This window comes from Eulemur rufifrons, chromosome 15, assembly GCF_041146395.1.
Source record: "Eulemur rufifrons isolate Redbay chromosome 15, OSU_ERuf_1, whole genome shotgun sequence".
Lineage (NCBI taxonomy): Eukaryota > Metazoa > Chordata > Mammalia > Primates > Lemuridae > Eulemur > Eulemur rufifrons.
Window position 1 is genome coordinate 36,625,196 of NC_090997.1, and position 22,209 is coordinate 36,647,404.

A 22,209-nucleotide genomic window follows, 5' to 3' on the forward strand; every position below is an offset into this window, starting at 1 on the left:
AACTGGGGGTCCATTTGTGATTAATATCTTGTCGGATTTGGGGATTCAACATTGTTCAAAATTGTTTCATCTGGGTAGGTCAAAGTTCCATAATTGTAAAGGTAGTAACTTTACCTTTCAAAATCCTCCAGGTCGCTGCCATTTCATCCACATTTTATGGAGCGATATTCATGTTGGTACACCTTGGGATATTTGACCAGCATTGGAGCTTGAGAAAAGGCTTGAATCCCACTTGTGGGTATTCCCTTTTAGATTTACAATTTGTTAATACTATACATCAGACTCAGCAAAGCAGTGTCTTTTTTATATCCACTCCAGCTGTCCAAAGCCAAGGGCGGGATATTCTTTGAGTCAACATCATGGAATACTGACTCTTCAGGAATCATTAGTTTCTACAGTTCTAATCATCTATTAGTAACATCAATCCTTTTCAAAAGCCTGGCTGGGATAACTAAGGGATAGTGAGGGATAAGTTAAGCAGTCACCCTGTAAGCTTCTTTGAACTTTACTTATTATGCCAAATCATCAGAATGCTGCACACCTAGATGATATCAACATGCTCTGCCTTTCATTTGAATTTCTTTTAAAAAACAATTTGTTTTTCCTTTTTTAAGAAATTTACCTTTTACAAAATTTAAATAGGTTTAGGAGGTACACGAGGTTTTTTTGTTACATGGCTGAATTGCATAATGGAGAAGTCTAGGCTTTTAAATACCTGTCACCTGAATAGTGTACATTGTACCCAAAAGGTAATTTTTCATCCCATAGCCATTCCCGTGCCTTTCTCTGAGTCTCTGGAGTCTATTAAATCACTCCGTATCACTATGCATCCCCGCTGCTCAGCTCCCACCTATAAGTGAGAACATGCGGTATTTGGTTCTTTGTTCCTGGGTTATTTCACTTAGAAAAATGGTTTCCAATTCCATCCAAGTTGCTGTAAAAGACATTATCTCATTCTTTGTTTATGGTATTCCATGGTATATATGTGTGTGTGTGTGTACATATATACATATATATGTATATATGTATGACATTTTCTTTATCCAGTCATCGGTTGGTGGGCACATAGGTTGGTTCCGTATCTTTGCATTTGTGAACTGTGCTATGATAAACATATAGGTACAGGTGTCTTTTTTTATAAAATTACTTCTTTTCCTTTGGGTAGATATTCCATAGTGGGATTGCTGGATTGAATTGTAGATCTATTTTTAGTTCTTTTAGAAATCTTCATACTGTTTTCCATAGAGGTTGTAGGAGTTTACATTCCCACCAACAGTGTATGAATGTTCCCTTTTCACTGCATCCCTGCCAGCAACTATTATCATTATGTAATGACATCTTTGTCTTCTTTTTTTTAAATGTTGTTGATTTAAAGTCTGTTTTATCTAATATGAGATTAGCTAGTCCTGCTCATTTTTGGTTTCTATTTGCATGGAACTTTTTTTTCTACTCCTTTACCTTGAGTCTATGCAACTCTATGACTTAAATGGGTTTCTTGGTGAGAACAGATATTTGAATCTTGTTCTTTTATTCATTCTGCCAATGTACATCTTTTAAACGGGCATTTAGACCATTTGCGTTCAATGTTATTATAAGTGAGATACCTTTCCAGCCATGATATTGACTGTTAACAAAAATTTAACCTTCCATCCTCAGCTTTCACAAAGGTCTGATGTAAGATACAACAAGTTTTGGAAGTTCTTTGCAAAGTATTTTGTTAAATGGCTTCTGAGTACATGTCCATCATATTGCTCATAGTCTCGTATATAAATATCCTTGAGACAAAGCCTTCTTAGAAATTGATGAACAGCCATTCATTTTTCTATGAGACTATGCTGCTGTTAAACTCATTTTTATAAAATATTTACTTTGGCTTCTAGGAATTTCAGCTTTTAGTCAATTCTTGCAGATTTTCTCAGTTATGTTCTTCATATTATGTCTTTCTTTCACATTCCCCCAATTCTTTTGATTTGATATGTCATTTACTAATCCAAATGTTGAATTTGGTCAGGATTTTTGTCTTTGTGTTATTTATTCCTCATTAATTATTAATAAAAATGGTTTTTGAGGTCCTACTAAGTTCCAGGCCCAGTGCTAAGCTTGGGGGCAGGGTAGTGCTTAAAGAATTGAATAAGAAGACATTCTTCCTGTCTTAAATACTTAAAGAATTTGCAATCTTTAATTTTATTGTGAGCTGTCTCAAAATATTTTGGAAGAATTTAAGTGTAAATCTGTACCCCATCTTTACCTGCCATTGTGATGCCTTCAGCTCTCCCATCTCCTGCAAAAAGTCTCTCTCATTAGATCTCAAAGTCTGCAGAGTATGTGTGATAATTGCTTCTGGGCATGTGGTCTCAAGTCTTTGTGTCTTTTGTCATTTTTTTTTCCTTCTCTGGCTTTCTTTGCAAATTGGTCCTCAGAGCCTCTTGAAGTGTTCCCCTGCTGCTGGGGTTCTCTCCTCTGCTACTGTTGCTTCCTGTTCCTGGCTGTGCTTTTCTCTAAATTATCCTGCACCAAGGCATCCCTGAACAAAACTGCTCTGCCAATATGGGTGGAATCTCTTTCCCTCTATTCCCATCTCTCCCACCTCATTCTGTCATGATAAATCTCAAAATGATGCTTGCATGCTCGTGTTGTCCTTCCACAATGCCCACCTCCATAGTTTTTATTTGCAGCTCACCCTTTGAGACTCTGACTTGAGTCCTTGCTTCCAAATCCCCCAGGGCTCCTAGCAATTCCAGGTTTGTATTTTATGTTGAATGTATTCACTGTATACTATTAACTGAATATATTGAATGAAGATAAACTGATGTGGTATTTCAGAATTTTTTCTCTACTGTTGTCAAATGTCTTTTTATTAGCCTTATCCCTGGAGGTTAGCACTTCAAATAGTTTGGATGATGACATTTTCTATCACAGTTACTGAAACCATAGAGGAAAATTACACTTAATGGTTTAGTGACTCACAGAAAAGAACACATGATTATCTTTCCAAAGCCCTTATTCATTTTTTTTTTCTGTGGATCAAGAAGGTGACTACTGGTTTTTATTGATGAATTGGCTTTTGCTAAATCTATTTTATATTCTTTGGTAATTATCATAACAGCACAAGAAAAAATAGTTAATATTCTCTGTTTATAATGCATGGTTAATAGGACAATTAATTACCTGCAAGCAAATTGAGAAGACTTGTCATGTTAGCATTTTAGTACAGGGAATTAAGCATTACACTAGGAAAGTGAGAAAAACTCAACTAATGTAAGCAATGAAGGAAAGAAACTTATTTTATAGATAGAAAGATATAGAAGCATCTCAGATCATTTTTTAGTTATTTATTTTTTTCAGTAATCCATTTGGTCCTCCTTGAAGACTTGCCAGAAACATTTTGCTGAATTATTCATACCTTTAATGTCAGTGGTACAACTAGACTTTGAATTTTGTAGCCATATCAGAGTACTGTGCTGATGATTGAGAGAGGAATACATTGAGAGGTGGATATTTCTTAGACATATGAGAAATCACCATGAAATATGCTTAAGAAATGATTTAGTATAGCATGGAGCAGTTCTTTCGAAGATTCTGAAATACTGCTTATTTTTAGAAATACCAAAGGGACTCTACTTACTTTTATCAGTCAGGATAATAGGGTTACTTTGAGTTTATGAGATAAGAGATTTTAAAATAGGAACTAGACTGTACATAATTTTGGGAGGACTGGGAAGTGAAGGTCTGTAAGGGACGATCAGAGGAGTCACTAACCAGTCTGCCTGGTAAAACAGCCTTAGTGGACAAGTCAGAGCTTGCAGGGAAATCTGCAAAGCCAAGCACATCCAGCTGCTGAAATGGGGCTGAGATGGGGCAGCTCAGGGTGTAGTCCATGGGCAGCAGCTGCCTCTGTATAATTACTGCCTCCATGTAGCCAAATGTTAGGCGGCCAGCAGAATCAATGATTAGGAAGACAAGCTGGTTTTACATTGGAAGAGAGTTGAGTCTCAGCATGTACTTCTGTGTCTGCCCATAACAATATCTTATCACAAAGACTTCTGAAAATAATATTTCAGCTTCACTTCTGCCTTCCAATCTTGTGCAAATTCTTCTTTTGGAATCTCTAACACAGAAATATACAGAGAAGAGAACACTGGGAAATGTAGCTCCCAGCTTAACCATGTTGACACGGCAAGATCCAATAGTCTTTCAAGCATGAAAGAAGCTCTCAGCTCTGTCCAGTGGATGGACTGTAATGGAAAGAGTTCCGGTAGGCATTTCTACTACACTGTAAACTCCACAAGTCCATGACCAGGTATAGCTATTTTTCAATGGTAGCCCCTGACCAACAGCTGTCATAGTGCCTGGCTCAGCGTAGTTGCACAAACACATGTCCAATGAAAATAATTGGCTCTAATTCAGAAACCCTGAGTTCACTTCTGTTTCTGCTACTTTCTCAAGATTTTTGGCTCTGAGATTCATACTTGGCCTTCTAAATTCTCGTCTGTATTGCACATGGATGGAAGTCTGAAAGATATATTTCCTAGAGATCCTTGACCCAGCCAATGGGAAAACTTACATAAGATCATAAGGTAGGAGCAAAAGAGGAGCTGTATTTTTTTCTGCTTTTGGCTTCAGCAGTTACAGGAACAGTGGCAAGTAACTGTGGGCTCCAGTAGTGAAAGAAACTAGTCCAGAAGCTTCAACAGAACTGCTGGCTCATAGTTTCCTATTAGGAAACATGTGGCTCTCATATTCCTGCTCAATGGTGCAGTGCTCATTAGCTCTGGATAACACCACTTTCTTTTCTGTTCCTCAAGCTCTAGGGATGGTTGTGGTTCCCTGTCATTATCGATCACCTTCTTCTTTTCTCTTCACTAGCTCTTCCAACACTTTGGTAACCAATCCCTTGCATTAAATGACCTTTAATTGAATTAATGAGTGTGGTTGCTGTTTCTCTGGCTGAATCAGTATTGATACAACCTTCTACTAGCTTTGGAAACTTGAGCTTTGACTTTTAGTTACCTCAACTGGAAAATGATGGTGGCATTTCCCATGTCATTGTAAAGGTCCAAAGCAATAATGTTTGTAAAGGAATTCTAAATGCTATAAACTACTTTGTATGTGTAAGTTATTATTAGACAGCATATAGTTTTTCTAGAGGGAGAGTAATATAATGTTTGAATATGAACTGCCTGGGTTCATAGTCACTTCAGCTATGGACCAGCTGAGATAGTTTGGGTAAATAGTGTACTTCTACAAGCCCAAGTTTTCTTGTGTATAAATAGGGTAATAATTTACTTTATTTCATGAAATACAGGGTGCTAAATGGGATGTTATATATAAAGTGATCAGCTTAGTGTCTGGCAAATTTTAAGTGCCTAATATTTTTATTATTGTTATTCTATACGATTGGAGAGAGTAGTAGGTAGTATATTATGGAGGAGAGCTGTGAGATAGATCGAAGAGAGAACTAGCAGTGAATCTGAACAAATTATATAGAACAGATTAACATAAAAGCAATTTACTTCTGTAATCTAATAGACAAAACAAAAGTATATAAGATTAGTCGGGTGTCAGGCAGATGTGGGGGGAGAGGGGATGGGTGTATACATACCTAATGAGTGTGATGCGCATTGTCTAGGGGATGGACACGCTTGAAGCTCTGATTTGGGGGGCAAGGGCAATATACATAACCTAAACTTTTGTACCCCCATAAAATGCTGAAATAAAATATATATATATATAAGCTTATGTGGCTTTGAGAAAAGAAAAAGTGAAAAATACTTCTTCAAATCTTGGAATGTCAACATATTGATTTGCATTTATCCTTAAAAATATCTATAATATATTCATTATTAAGAATGTAATAATTGTTCATTGTAGGTAAATTTAAAAATACACAAGCATAAAAAGAAAAGAATAAAATACCATAACTCTAGTTCATGGATATGACTATGTTAATATCTTGTTATAGGTCATTCTAGTATAGACCCTGTTTAGTGACAGACACACATACAAGACAGATGTATTTTCCAGCAACTTTTGTTTTGGGTATTGTATGAGGTGCTTGTTTCTTTAAAAATAAGTAGAGAACTTGAGAAAAATTATTTAAATACCCACTGCAGACATGGCTCTGTATTTAATGTACTATCTTGCCTTCTGATTAAAGCTCATATCTAAACCATTTCATTCAACTAGAGTTTTAAAAATTTAATATCTGTGTTGAAATTTGAACCATTGATGTTATATCTCTTCTGAGGCAGGGATGGCTAGCTGTTCCCTAGATTCCTGCTCTCAATGTTAGCAAGAAGTGGCTGCCCAGGTTAGGACTACATTTATCATCCCCTCGTCCATCTAAGGTAGAACCAACTGTATGAATGGTTCTTACCAATGGAAGATAGGTGGAGTGATGTGTGTTGCTTTTGTTTCAATGTAATTGAGAAGTGAGTTTGCTTCCTCTATCTGTTCTCTTCTGTCTGAACCCTAGTGGGTGGTGGAGCCATAAGACAGGACATACCTGGATCCCTAAATCATCACATGGAGGACATCTTTTGGCAGACCAATAACACATGAATTAGATTTACATTAGTAAGAAATACATTTCTATTGGGTTAAACCACTGAAATAGGCATTATCCTAATCACAAATCCAAACCCATATTAAATGTCACTCCTTATCTGCCTTCTTCTCTTCAGTCTCTCTTTTTTATAAATTCATCTTTACATTTTCCAAATCCCTTATTACACAGTGTCTTGTACATAGCAGGCACTTAATTAATGTTAATTAAAATTAGACATGGCTTTTGGACTAATATGAATCCTTAAAATGAGCTTAAAAACAATTTCAAGGCAGCATATGGAGAAATGCAATAATCTTAAGATGTAGTGTAGACTGATTAGAAGAAAACTTTTATTATAACTAGCAAAAGATTCATATAAAAATAAGCTCACATGGAAGATTTATTCCCTATTTCTAAAGGCACTTAAAATAGAACATTGAAAAAGGTGGCATTTGTGTCTGTGTGTGTCTCTGTGTGTGTGTGTGTGTGTGTGTGGCAGGGCACGTCTTAAAACTGAGATTGCCTTCTCTTTTCATTATCTTTCTTACTGACCCCTTTCTTTCTTGCATTTCTCCAAACTGTTTATGCTGTTTTAAATAGCAGAACACCAGAGAACTCTCTTCAATTAATCCTAATGCATTTGACAGCCATCTCGAGCGTTTGTTCCTGTGTTGGCTAGGTAAACCATAGTGGCGAGTATTTAAGACCCAGGGGAAGGCAGTGTCATGCCTGGTCTATCTGGTTGTACTTTTCACCTGATGGGTCTGTTGGCATCACTTATATCACTCCAAGGAGGCACCTACTCTGTGAATATGCAAAGATGTCACTCCCAGACATAAAAGGTCCTGTCTAAACCAATCACGCTTCAAATCTCAGAGTGGAGATTCTGTCAGAATTAATCCCAAGTTTGAAACTAATCTTCAACAAGAAGAGAAACTGTGCTTTCTGTTTTTGTTTCCATAAATAACATTCAACAGCTTTAAGTTCTAATACTTTATATTTGCTCCAGTACAGTTGGCCCTCCATGTCCATAGATTCCACATCTGTGCATTCAACCAACCTCAAATCGAAAATGTTTTTTTGAAAAGATAGTTTTGTCTGTACAAAACATGTACAGACTTTGCTTGTCATTATTCCCTAAACAATACAGTATAATAAAAATTTACATAGCATTTACATTTTATTAGGTATTATAAGTAATGTAGGGAGAATGTGTATTGATTCTATGCAAATTCTATGCATTTTATACAAGGGACTTGAGCATCCATAAATTTTGGTATCCACAGGGGTCCTGGAACCAATCCCCCACAGATACTGAGGGAAAACTGCAGTGACTTCAAATAAAATATATTTGTTTTTCCTCCTGAAAAAAATCCAGACAGCTATTGAATTGAACTGATGACATAAAGAGTTTACTAGAGAACATTATCATTTCTGTGACTTTATACAATGCTTTAATAAGTGATAATCATCTAAATGGCACTTAAGCAATTTAGAATTAGGATAATCTCAGAACTTTTGCCTGCCCAATCAAGTTCTACAGATTCAAAAGAGCTTGGAAATTATGATTGCTAATTATATAGTCTTTAAAAACTGCAGTTTTGCTTTGTGTGTCTTTTCCTGTCTAATGGTTTATTTAGTTAAGGTGAAGAAAAGTTCAAGATATCACCACCAGGTGTACAGCTAAATGTGTAAGTCAGAAAGGCAAAGGCTGGCTCCTGTGTGCAGGGAAGTCTGAGCAATTGCACTGAGCCAGGAAGATAGTATTTCAAATAATATGTCTAATAGCGTTAAAATAATTGACTTTCTTGAGGCCTGACAGCATGTGCATATTTGTCTTGGAGGGCGTGAATAATGCCTTATTCAACTCTGTCTCCAGTGCTTCATAGTGAACTTAGAAAACATTTATAGTAATGGTGTTCCACAAACGTCTGTTATGTAAAGACCTTGGATTCAGAAATTTTCGGGTTTAAGTTCTCGTCTACTGCTTATCACCTGTGTACGTTATTTCATTTATTCATTCTTTTATTTTTCCTTCCATCTTATCAATATAGATGGTGTGTGTATCTTGTGTCAGACATTGTGTAAAATGCTGGGAATAGTGAGATGAATGAGAAATAGTTATTGGTGCTCATGCAGCATCTAAATGGAGGGGCAAGCTTAATGCCCGTGATAAAATTTGTAAAAGAGTGAGCAAAGAAGGAGGCAAGCTGTCCCTGGAGAGGGTGGGGAAGGAACAATCAGAGATGGTTTCTTTAAGGAGCAATGATGTTTGAACTGAGTCTGGAAAAATGAGTAGGAGTCTACCAAGTGGGTAAGAGTTGGACTAGAGGGAAGGTGTTTTGTGAAGAAATCACCGATGCAAAGAAATGATGTGTTGGAAGAAAGGGGTGTGATGTGGTGAAGGGCGTGTGTACAGCCACAGCAAGAGTTACCCTGGGGAAATTGATGGGATAGATCGTGAGATGCCTTTTATGCCACACTAAAGGGACTGAACTTTATCTTCAAGATGAAAAATGAAACAATTTACAGTGTGTGTGTGGTGTCATGAAATTTATGTTACATAGCCTGATAAGACTTTTTGTGTATATGTAAAATGTAGAAAGTATTAGTTGACTCTGAAAATCACCGTGAAAATTTGATGGGATGCTAAGCTTGAGAGTATCTTACAACATGTGACAGAAATGTTAACCACTATTATTAATGCTAACAGCCTACGTTTATCATGCACTTATTTCTCTAAGTGCTCTGTGGGGATTATGTAATTTAATTCTCACAACAATCCAATTAACCATGAATCTTTAAGTAGGACATTTGCTTTGAGTTGTTTTCTTAGTAGCAATGCTAGATTTGACATGACATATTCTCTTAAAAATCCATTTCTCTTGAAGATGATTCTAGAAGCCCTCTAAGTGAACCAGAGTAACTAAAGACGGGGAAAGTGATTTATTTTACTTCTCTCCAAAACAACCAAAATGAGCTTTCTGGTGGCTATGTACTTTTTCAAAAGGTGGGCTGGGGTAAGAACCCATTTACTGCGTGGATAAGATAACAAAATAAGTGCTGTCAGCCAATATCTTCTCCTATTTCAAGACTGGACATTCCTACAGTTTATGGCTGCTTCTTGAGATGGATGTGGTTGGCAGCAGACATGGCTTCTTTTGAATCATGACTTGGCTGTGAGAGGGCTCTGCCCAAGCTCCTGTTCATAGATGATTGCAAGAGTTGGGTCAGGTCTCAGACCATCATCTGAACAGGAAGGATCTGTCCATCAAATAAGACCAAACTTGTTCCTGGACTCTGGCCTGTGGTAGTGTTTCCCACCTATTAATCCAAAGCAGATCTCCTCGTTGTTTTATCTCCCTTAAAGTTGATCTATTAGAAGTAGTTGATTATGTACCATCAGGTTATTTCTTGTGCTAGTCCAGAGAAATAAAGTCTAATTGGCTCAACAGCTTTGTCAGAAGTAGAATTAGAATCCAAAAGAAAACTATTCTAAGTTTGAATGTTCCCTAATACTCTTATTTTCCTTTTACCCAAACTCCAATTATTATAATAATATTCCTTATGGAATTCTATAAAGAGCAAACAGCATTTTCTAAGTGACCACTTTTGTTTAGGTAATATCTGTATATTAAATACACACTTTTATTCAAGGTGATGCTTATTAACAGTTAGAAGAATTAAACTTTTAATCTTAGCTCCAACAGCACAAACCAAAAACACTTTCAAAACCTGCACCAATTAATTAGGATAGAAAAAAGAAAAAGAGTAGTGAGGCCAAATTTTCTTTTATCTTAGAATACCTGCCCAGAGCTCAGCATTATCAAATAATGTATAGTACACTACCTACCTTAATCCTTAAAAAAATTGTGGTCAGTTAACTTGTAATTCATTCTGAACGATGATAATTATTTGTCAACAATATCCATAGTTTATGAAAGCACACAAAGATTTTAAAACAAAATTATAATTTTTGGTTGCATTTGGTATACATAAGTGGCAACTTCAAAGGTTCCAACAAATTGTAGGTCTTCAATAAAAATATTTTAATGAGAGAATTACATTTGTAATAAAAACTGTTATTGGTGATGGGTTTCTATGTAAGGAAATTAGGATGTGGAGTGGAGTGCTACTCTGTATTTTGCTACAATTTTTCAAGGTAGTTATTAAATTACTTATGGCCACTTAAAAATTTCAGAACTTTATTGGATTAATAGTAAATACAGATAATGAAAGTAATACTTGTCATCTATCATGCTTTTCCATGTCTCGGTTTGCATCCTTCAGCAGTATAATGAAGTTTGATTATCTTTCTTTTGAAGAGTACATTGAAATTTTTACAGAGATTTCAAGATGGTAGAATTAAAAATTACTTTCTCTGGTACTTTTCTGCAGTCACTATGTATGCTTTGAAATTTCTCATCCAAGAGTTTGAAACAGAAACTGTTTAACAGAGGTGACAAATTTACATATAACAGTATAAAATAACTTTTGATGAAGAGAAATGGACTGCACATGAAAGGCTGCTAAAGAACTGGCCTTGTCGCTTCATCTACAAACCTCATTGAACAAGAGTATTCGCCAAGCCATGAATAATCATGTAGACTATTTATCTCAGCAATGCCACAGGGAAACAAAAAGTAAAGCAACAAAGCCTTTTGAAGTCTAGACCATCTGATAGGAACCACTGATCTCTTTATGACATATAGCTCCTGTGCAAATACGTGTTCAACCCTTTACTGACAGATAATTTGCAGCAAGAATACGAACTTGCTGACTTTATTAAGATGTGAGCTTTTGAAGGTGAATAAGCAAAATGACACTTGGTTTTATACATAAACATGTAGTCATGTGCTCCCCCCCTCCACATCGTGTATTATATACAGGCAGTAAAGTTTTATTCTGAGCTAAGCTCTCTCTTAGAATCCAGCACACTTTCAAAAACTTAACACTCTTTTTCAAGTTGATGCAAACATATTTTAACATTAGTGCAAGTAAGGCAATTCAAACAATTGTATCTATTAAAAATCGGAACTTCTATTCAGGATATTCATACCCTGCATTGCTTCATCAGAACAGATAATCAAAAGTTTACTATTATATAATTGTGAACGTCATTTATAAACCTGGAGGACAGAACTGTATGCAGTTGAATAAGCCTAAATCTATGTGAGATGATTCAACGAATGTTAGTGCAAAAAACTGGAAATTTCCCTACAAAGTATACAGGAGTTTATAGGAAAGTGAAGTCAGATCTTGTTAAGGACAAAGTGCTAATTTGAATGCATTCATTAATTTGTTTATCCATTCACCTCTTCTGAGTGTCTACTGTGTGGGGTTGGGTGCTATTTAGGCTATCCAAAATAAAAATGATTTTTTATTTGAGAAGCTTCTAGTTTGCTATGAGTTTTGCAGGTTTAGATAATATATATAGGAAGAGGTCCCATTAAAGAAATATTAATGTGATAATGAGAAGGTAAAAATTGTCTCCAAGCTAGGCTAGTTCTAGAAACGTGAAATTTACTGGGGAAGGGGTGGCATGAAATCAAATATAAATAAGCACTTTTGTAAGTGTGACACAAAGAGTATGATCAAAATCAGAGAAAACTATCTATAAGACACCACAAAAATAAAGCATTGAAAAAGGCAGCTTAATTACTTTTTAAAAAAAATTAGAAAGCTAAGTCACCAGTTGTCCTGGTTATTCTTGTTGAATTTCCTGATTTCTCAGGAAGCTCACCCACTCCTGGCTGAAGATAGATGGCTGGGAAACGTGGATTCTCCTCACAATGTGTGGGAAGTGTGTGTTTGCCGGTCAAGCACTACAGAGGAAATCTTTGTAAAATTTTGTTTGGAGACTCAGAATTTAACAGTCATTTTGACTTCTTGTAGATACATAAAAATATTTGCAAAATAGGAAGATAAGAAAATAGTTTGATTTTTAAACAGGTTGAAAGTATAGAATACAGCTTTAAAAAAGTCTCGCCTAGAAAGAGGGCAGCGGAAGCAGTTTTTCCAATTTATATGAAAATCTAAGGTGTCTTACTGGCCTTATCAGTTAGAATTCAAATCGCTTCTGCAAAACGATAACCCATTCATTTAAATTATGGTCAGAAGGAATATAAAGGCAGTCTGATAATAAGCCGTGTTTTGGAAACTGCATAAAATTCTATAAAAATTTTGAAACTTAGCTTTTGGATATGTGGATGATTCAGTGTGACATCTGAAATGATGGCAATAAAACAGACATATTATTTATTTATTATTTATTTATTTATTATAAAACAGGCATATTATTTATTTTTCTGACTTTCTGTGGCTGATGGCTTGAATTTTCTGAGCTGTGAAGAGCAGGTAAGCAAATATTTTCTTGTGTCTTGGTGCATGTGTAGCATACCTAGGCAGAAATACGTCTGACCATGCAGTGCTCTATGATCAGGGTTCAGGGCCTGGTTTGTCTGTTCTGATGACTTATCTGAGTTCTGACTGCAAGAATCAGGAAGGATTTTTTAGCTTTCTGTCTGTGGTTATACCTGGAGGGATGTTTTTAACTGGGGAAATTTATGGGGTTGATAGAAAAGCCTAGAAGAGAATGCCTAAATTCTTACTATAGGATGAGAATTGTGTTTATGTAGTTAATTGAATAATAATGTTTTCACAGCAGCATGATTCCAAGTTCCTTTTCCTAAGAAAATGTTAGACACCCAACCAACCAAACAAACAAACACAAAACAAAATAAAACAAAGACACCCCCAACACCCCCAAACCACTTTTAGCCAGTTTCTTTAATCTTGTTTCTCTTTCTTCTTATACTACCAACAAGTTCTGAATTTTTCTTATGTTCATGGTGTCTGATCCATACCATTTGGAGCTATGTTGTCAGCTTCCTTATATCAGAGACTGTGTTCATTGCCCAGTGCTGCCATAACAAAGTACCACAGGCTGAGTGGCAGAGCAGAAATTTATTTTCTCATAGTTCTGAAGGCCAGAAGTCCAAGGTCAAGGTGTTGGGAGGGTTGATTTCTTCTGAGGCCTCTCTCTTTAACTTGTCTTCTCTCTGTATTTTCACATGGTCTTCCCTCTGCATGTGTCTGTATCCTAATTTCCCTCCCCTCTCTTTTTATTTCCAAATATTTATTGAACTCTTTCTTTCATACATTGTTCTAAACCTGGGCATACAAGAGGAAACAAAACTTAATCCCTGTCTTCATAGGGCTCACATTCTAGAGGGGGAGACAGACAAGAAACACCCAATACGTTCTCAGAGAGGCATAAGTGTAGTTAGAACATAAAGCACGGTAGAGAGTGACTAACAGAGCAGGTGCTAGAGAGGGTGGTTAGGGATAGCTGTTTTGAAGAAGTGGTATTTTAGCAGAGAATTTAATGTCCATGAGTTAGCTCAGGGAAGGTCATGGGGAGGATCTTTGAGGCAGAGGGAGCATCAAGTATAAATGCCCCAAGGTGGAAGCAAGCTTGGTCCCAAAAAGGCCCAAAAAGGCCCAAAAAGAAGGCCAGAGTGACTACAGACTAATAGTGAGAGAACCTGGGGCCAGAGAAGTGGGTGAAAGCAAGACTGTGTGGGCCTGGTAGGGTATGGTAAGAAGTTTGGGTTTCATTTTGAATTTATTAGGAAGCCACTTAAGGTTTTAAGTGAGGGAGTGATGTGATATGTCTTCTCACTAAGTCAAAACTAAATCTACTCAGAAACACCCTAATAGAGGACCTCAGAATACATGCATGTATTTGGATTATTACCCTGGGAATAAATTATTTCCCCAAAAACCCATGTTGTAAAGACAGAAAGGGCTCTTTATATTTTCAACTAGCAGAGACTAAGGGAGCTTTTAGCGAAAATTTTGCTTGGGGCTCCGGATTTCAATTTTGTCAAAATTGATAATAAGCATAGTCATTTTAGGGAGAATGTTGGGACTAATATGACAATAATGTTGCTTCTCATTCATTTACTGTTTGTATGTATCTTATGTGCAAGGCATTACTTTGTATTTTGACACTGTATTAGGATAATCACAGACCTTACCCCACAGGACCTTTGGTCTACTTATGTGAAGATCATGGCCCTAATCTATCAGCAGAAACAAATAGTTGTTTGGCAACAGATATGGGTTTTTGCTAACTTGTCAGCACCCTTCCTCCTGGTTCCCAGGGTGGATAGTGACATGCAGTAAAATGACTGTTCAGGGATAGCCTGTGGCCAGGGAACACAGGGAAGTGACAGGTCACAGAGAGCAAACCAGTGACCTTGGAATCATGAGAAGAAAGTCCAAACCAACCGAGCCACAGAAGAATGAATTTCTGAATGCCTTAAATGCCAACAGCTTAGCTAAGATTCAACTCTCCGTTAGTATGTGCCATAGTCATCTCACATTGCAGTGACACTTTTTAAACTGCAAAAAGTTCACATGTGATATTCAAGCCATATGATATTACGGGGAAAACTTTTAGATCTTTGAAGTTTTGGGAGTTCAAAGGCTCAGGTCGTCTCTGAGCTCTGTCATCAACTGACTTATGATCATGGCTAGAACATTCATATCTCTGGATTCACTTTCTCCCATCTGTCAAATAAGGTCATCATTGGGCTTATCTTTAAGGGCCCTTCCAGCACTAATATTCGATGATTTGATAAGTCTAAGAACTTCCTTTTTTTGGATAGACCTGTAGGATAGAAATGATAGTAAAACTGAGTAAAAATTAAACCAAAACCCTCTGCCATTTTTAGCCTGATAAGAATTAGTGACTTGCACAAAGAGAGCAAATCAAGCTTAACTGGAGCTCTTGATCCTGAGTGGATCTACTGCATCACGTTTTTGCCTCTGACATTTATCTCTAATGAGATTAAAAAGAACAGGATGAATCTGTGGTGACACAGAGCCAGGAATATAAAGATTTATCCACATGGAGGGCTAAGGAAAGTGGGTCTAACCAAGATTAAAGGGACATTTAAAAAAAACAGCAAACTATTTTTTGGCTTGTTCTACTGATAATGGTGGTAAGGTAATCTTTGGCTTGTTGAAATCATTGTCCATTTAGCTATTAAGCCCTGATTTATGTCCTATATAAAATAAATCTCCTCTTAGGAGTTCTATTTGGTACACGTGGAGGGGTTTGTCCTCCTAGTTTTAAGCCACCGTAGCCATTCACTACATAAGGGATTGGTTCTATAAGCTGCATTTGTCAGTCTTCCAAATACCAACATGTAAAGCTTGATCTTTTTGAGATTGTTTATGCTAGCAACTGCCAATTCATCTCCCACTTGTGTACAGCATCCATACAAAGCCACTGGTCTTTTCAATTCTACTGGAGTGAGAAAAGCGTGAAGAGAATGGAACCAGCAGAAAAAATAATACAGCTTCAAATACAGGGCTTGTGATTATGGAGCTGAGAAGTCCCATGACAGGCCATCTGCAAGCTGGAGACCCTAGGATGCCAGTAGAGTGGCTTAGTCCAAGTCAGAAAGCCTCAAAATCAGGGAAACTGATGATGTAATTCTTAGTCTGAGGCCAAAGGTCTGAGCCAGGGGGCTGCTGGTGTAGGTCTGAGTCTCAAGGCCAGAGAGCTTGGAGTTCTAATGTCCAAGGTCAGGTGGAGGAGGAGGAGGAGGAGGAGGAGGAGGAGAGAGAGGAAATCCTTTTCTCTCCAGGAGAAAGAGTGAAGAAATCCTTTTCTGTCCTTTTTTGTTCTATCCTGGCTTCCAGGCCAACTGAATAGTTAATTTCCTTTTTCTATAAGGACACCAGTCATACATGATTAGGACCCACTTCAACGAACTCATTTAATAATAATTACCTTTTTAAAGACCTTACATCTGAATACAGCCACATTTTGAGGTAAAGGGTGTTAGGTCTTCAACTTACAAAATTTGTGGGCATGTAATTCAACCCATAACAGGGATCTTTTGTGGATGTAGTAGAAAATGGTCAAGTTCATATGTGATTGCTGACAATTTACTTTAAATACCTTGACTTTGTAAGAAAGCATTGTCTGCTATTAATTACTAGTGGCCTTTGTTCTTTTTTTGTTTTCTAAAACAGTATTTTCAAATATATTTTTTATTTATTTATTTTTTTTTTTTTGAGACAGAGTCTCACTTTGTTGCCCGGGCTAGAGTGAGTGCCGTGGCGTCAGTCTAGCTCACAGCAACCTCAAACTCCTGGACTTAAGCGATCCTACTGCCTCAGCCTCCCGAGTAGCTGGGACTACAGGCATGCGCCACCATGCCCGGCTAATTTTTTGTATATATATATATTTTAGTTGTCCATATAATTTCTTTCTATTTTTAGTAGAGACGGGGTCTCACTCTTGCTCAGGCTAGTCTCGAACTCCTGACCTCGAGCGATCCACCCGCCTCGGCCTCCCAGAGTGCTAGGATTACAGGCGTGAGCCACCGCGCCCGGCCTTCAAATATATTTTTTATTGTGAATCACACCAAGAAATACATTTTGCACTGTGATCTATTATACAATGTATGTACTATTTAAAAAAATTTTTTTTTTATTTCAGCATATTACGGGGCTACAAATGTTTAGGTTATGTATATTGCTTTTGCCCCACCTGAATCAGAGCTTCAAGTGTATCCAACCCCCAGACGGTGCACACAGCACCCATTAGGTGTGCCTATGCCCATCCCCTCCTCCCCACTCCCATCTGCCCAATACCCTATGAATGTTATTACTATATGTGCACTGAAGTGTTGATCAGTTAAAACTAATTGGATGGTGAGTACATGTGGTGCTGGTTTTTCCATCTTTGTGATTCTTCACTTAGTAGAATGGGTTCCAGCTCTATCCAGGATAATACATATATTAATGAAACAAAAGTGAGTTCATGAGATAGTACTTTCATCATTGTCACGTACAATGCACTCATTTATTTTTCTATTATAGTCTCATCTATTTTATTAAAAAATCATAGTGTGGATCCACAAAATTGATTTTATGACCCATTGTAGATCAAAAGCCTCAATTCATAGGAAAGTACTTATTCACAGAAACACATCTTTGCCTTGAGCTCTCTGTGCTCATGAGCTCTCTAATCTCGACCGGCCATGATGAAGGAGTGTCATGAGTTCCTTTCTTTAGGTAGTAAGAGCAACTTCTAGAGTTGGGTCTGAGTTGAAAAATTTTCACTCTTGCCATGATACCTGCTGTGAAATCTGCCATGTATCCCTCCTGGGAAGTGCTTTAATATTCTCAACAGTTCAAAGTTTATTTTGAACCATTTCTCCCCATCCATTGTTGTACAGGCTCCACATGAACTCTGTGACGTATTTTCCCATTTTCTGACAATGTCTGGCTATGCCCCTGTTGAGTCAGGGATATACAAAGGACAAGGTACGTTAATGTGCTCTAGATCCCATTCTGACTTTTAAACCTCAAGCCACAATAGATGACACCAGGGAAGAAATTTATATTTCTTAAAATTAGCATAGTCTAGTGCTTACCTTTAGGATTCCTTGTCCAGCTCACAATGACTATGGAATTTCTCCGAGTTCATAGTGGTGGCTCCTCATATCCAGTACAGACATTAAGATCCTGCTTCTCTCCTCCTTCCTTCATCTCCACTAGTCACAGAGTGGTCATCTAATCCAAGGTGGGAGCTGCATGAACATTTGAAATTAGGGCTGGGAGAGAGCAAAGAGAAATTAGAAAGACTGCAGGAAGGCCAGTGTGGCTGGAGTATGGAAAGTGAGGAGAGCAAATGTCAGATAAAGCTTAACAGGCTATGTTAAGGGTTTTGGCTTTTATTCACAGAGTGATGGAAAGCCATTGGGAGTTTTAAGGGGATAGGGCTGGAAAGGGTGTGTGTGTATCACCCATTTTGCATGGTGGATAGGTCAGTTGGCCTGCAGTGTGGTAACTATTGGGGGAGGCCAGAGTATGTGGTAGTAGACCTTGCAGAAGGGTATTTCAATAGTCCAGACAAGCTATGATGACAGGATTAAGGAGATGTTGGTGGAAATGGAAACAGATATCTTGGTAGATTTTTAAAAAGATCAATAGCATCATCATCATCACAAATTTCTCTGAGTTGATTGAGCTATTTTTTTCCCCCTTTTTTTCTGAAAAGGCTTGTTAATGCTCATGGTGGGAGAAATTCTCCCAACAGAAGACAATGATTAGGTTTAATTTGGTAATTGTGACCAAGACAATAAAGTGGATATTTTACCTAAGGTGTAGAAGTTGCTATAAACATGATTAACTAATCTGTGTATTTATATTTAACAGGATAGTCAGAGGAAGAAATAGGATTTATTTTAACAAGAATAAGGTCATTTAAATGCTGACTAGCAATATGTTAAAAAGATAACCCCAAGAATATATAGTTTTTTTCCTTTAAATGGAGGACTCTTTCATAGGTCATGTATGACTCTTAAATTATGATAACATTGAAATATGTATTTTTCTGCTTTGTCATCTTGGTATTTGTAATATCAATAGAATAAAAATCATAAAAATGAATATGATACACACATACATTTAACCAGAGTGATTACTGTTAAATGGTAGGGTTGTCTGCTCTGATACTTAATTTTCACTTTCAATATAACAAGAAATAGATTTTTTTCTTTTTAGTGGAGGGAAGACTTTCTAGGAAAACCCAAAAGAGTAATGCAAATTCATTACTATAAGAAGAAGACATCTCACTCAGGGTCTGTTAGGCTCTTATCAGAAAAAGTTCCTAGAATATTTAAAGATAAAATGCTAAAATTAACAGATTTATCATTTTCTTTCCACCTGAGTTTAATGACTAGCTAATTGATACATCTTTATACCTTTCACTGCCCAAACTTTAGTGATCAATTTTTTTTGTTATTAATGAAAATGATTGGATGAAACAATCCATTGCAGTTCTTTCTGTGGTATGTAAGCCATTCCCTCAAATATTCTAAAAATTTCTATTTTGTCTAATAGCAGACATTAAAAAAATGACTCTCTTGGGAAACAAAAACTCAGAGCTCCATATTGTACCATCTCTATGCTTAACCATCACTTAACAAGAGATTATGTCTTTGGAAATCACCAGCAACTGTTTTTATAGAGAACAATATATCCTTGTCCACAGTGATTAATAAAAAAGTGAATGAGCAAAATTGTGCTACAGAGAATAAAACATATTTCTTAAAATGTTATTTACTTGGAATTACTTTTGGTATTTCATGCTCATTTTCAATTCTCTTGAAAAAATTTTAAATCTTTTTCATACTTAACTTTTGAAACAAAACAGTGAATACTTTTTTTTTTTAATAACATTCATGCTAAAATTTTTTTCTTGGTACCTTCTAATGTCTGATCTTGTTTTTTAAAGAATAAACACTACATTTGTACTTTCAATGCATTTATGGCCTAGTGCCTATTTAGTAGCTAAAGTGTGACAAAAATTGGTGATATTAGTTTAAATTTCAGGGAAAAATTTCCTATATCATGAACAGCGAACTTTTTCATCATTCGACACTGAGCTTATATTTTAAGGGATGAGGTAATCAAGTGATCAGTGATCATAACCCCAGAGAATAACTGACCATTGCTATGCTAAAGGCTTGCGAGGGTATAATGGGAGTAGTTGGAGGGGGCAAATCTGGACCAACGGGTGTGTAGGTGGAGCAGGGGCTAAGGAAACCATATGGAAAAAGTGTGGATTCCAGACAGAATGCACAGCAGGTGAGAGGGAACTTGTGGCCATGCCCCACAATTGGCACAAAGAGCACAGAGCATGGATATCTGAGTGATGGCACGGCTCAGGGAGCAGTGGTTAGCTGCCACAGGTCTTATATACCGTACCAAGAAATTAGAACTAAGAAAGATTTAGGTAGGTGAGTGAAATGACTAAATTTATACTTTAGAAAGATGTATTTCTATACTGCCTGAATAATGATGATCATCATTACAGCAGAGACGCTTTTATTGAGTACTTACTGTGTCCCTGACTCTGTTATTTTATGTAAAGTTTAAGGCAACATTAGCCCATTTTGCAGCCTAGAACACTCATAATTGTGTTACAACTTTCAGAAGGAGTGATAACAATACATACACAACTGTTTATTACCCAACGGTAAATAGATCATAAGACGAGAGTGACTTTTTATTGTAGTATGTCTATGAGGATTAACACATTTATCATTTTGAGACATAGGAAAAAAATCCCATGAGTGAGGTTACCTATTGAAGAGTGAAAGAATAAAATAAAGTGCTAAAGAGGTGGCAGATAAAGTAATTACAATTGTAAAACTGGTAGAACCAATGGGAAGAGAATAGCAGGCTGTGGAATTATGAGAGTTTAAATATGGGTTAACAAAGTGGTAGTGGAAACCACGGAAAAGAACTCAAGACAAGAACATGATCTAACACTCTGTGGCAGATGTGCAGTTCCTGTATTTATGCAGTTTTGCTTAATTGATGCAACCCATCAAGCAGAGTTATAATGGGGTTTTGCTAGGCATGCAATTCCTTTGGGTTGGAATTTTTTGTAGGGGCATTTGGTTGTATTGCTTTAACTAAAATTGTTGGTAGCTCTGGGGATTAGAGTTGGTATATTTAGATCAATCAATGTTTTTCTCCAGGCACAATGCTGTAATTGCTTTATGGGGAACCAAAGAAGCCAGATGGAAAGAGGAAGTGGGCAGATGAAGCACCACATGGACAGACTGTGAGTGTGGCCCAAGGCCCTGTGTGACCAAGAGGATGAGATCCAGTTGAAGGCTTACATCCCAGACTGCCTCTGGAGAATAATTCAGTCTGGGGGATGACACTTACCTATGAGCCACAAATACTAAACTGCAAACAGCCACTGGTCCTTTAGACAGAAACTGGAAATTAGGATTTTATTTGTAGATTTTTTTTTTTTTAAAACAGCATTGGATATGACTTTTGGGTATCAAAATGACAAAGCAGAGTTTTCCATCATATGCCAAGTCTTATGAATGAATCACTCCATTCCTATTTCTCTCATCCTCCTCTAAACACATTTAATTCAACTATGTAAAAATTAATAATTTACTGCCCATAATGTGTTGTTTATTAACACATTTTTGTTTAGATTAAAGAAACATTGATTGACTGTTACGTCTGCTTTTCTAGTTCTACCAAATAGATTATTAGTTCTCCAGGGCAAGAATTAGGTCTTACTGCTCTTTGAGTCTCTAAAGCTCCTAGCACCGTGGCCTCTAGGTCTTTATTTTTTTAAGTTAAAGAAAATGATTTTATTTTTAATTGACAAATAAAAATTATATGCATTTATCTTGTACCATATGATGTTTTGAAATATGTATATGTATTGTGGAATAGCTAAATTGAGCTAATTAACAGGCATTACCACTGATACTTATTTTTTGTGGTAAGAACACTTAAAACCTATTCTGTTAGCATTTTTCAAGAAACAATACATTGTTATTAACTGTAGTCACCATGTTGTACAACACATGACCTGCAGTTCTTAATACTTGTCGATTAACTGAAATTAGGGTGGTTGACCTTCAAGCTGCAACTCAAATACAAGTAAGCGAAACTTTTGAAACAAGTAAATTCCAAATGGTTAAAAACTGGGTGTAAGAATACACGTAAATTTTCAGCTGCATTTTTTTAAGATTGAGATATGGGAATCCTGAATAAGCTGTTGCAGTATATATTCATTTATTATCATTTTT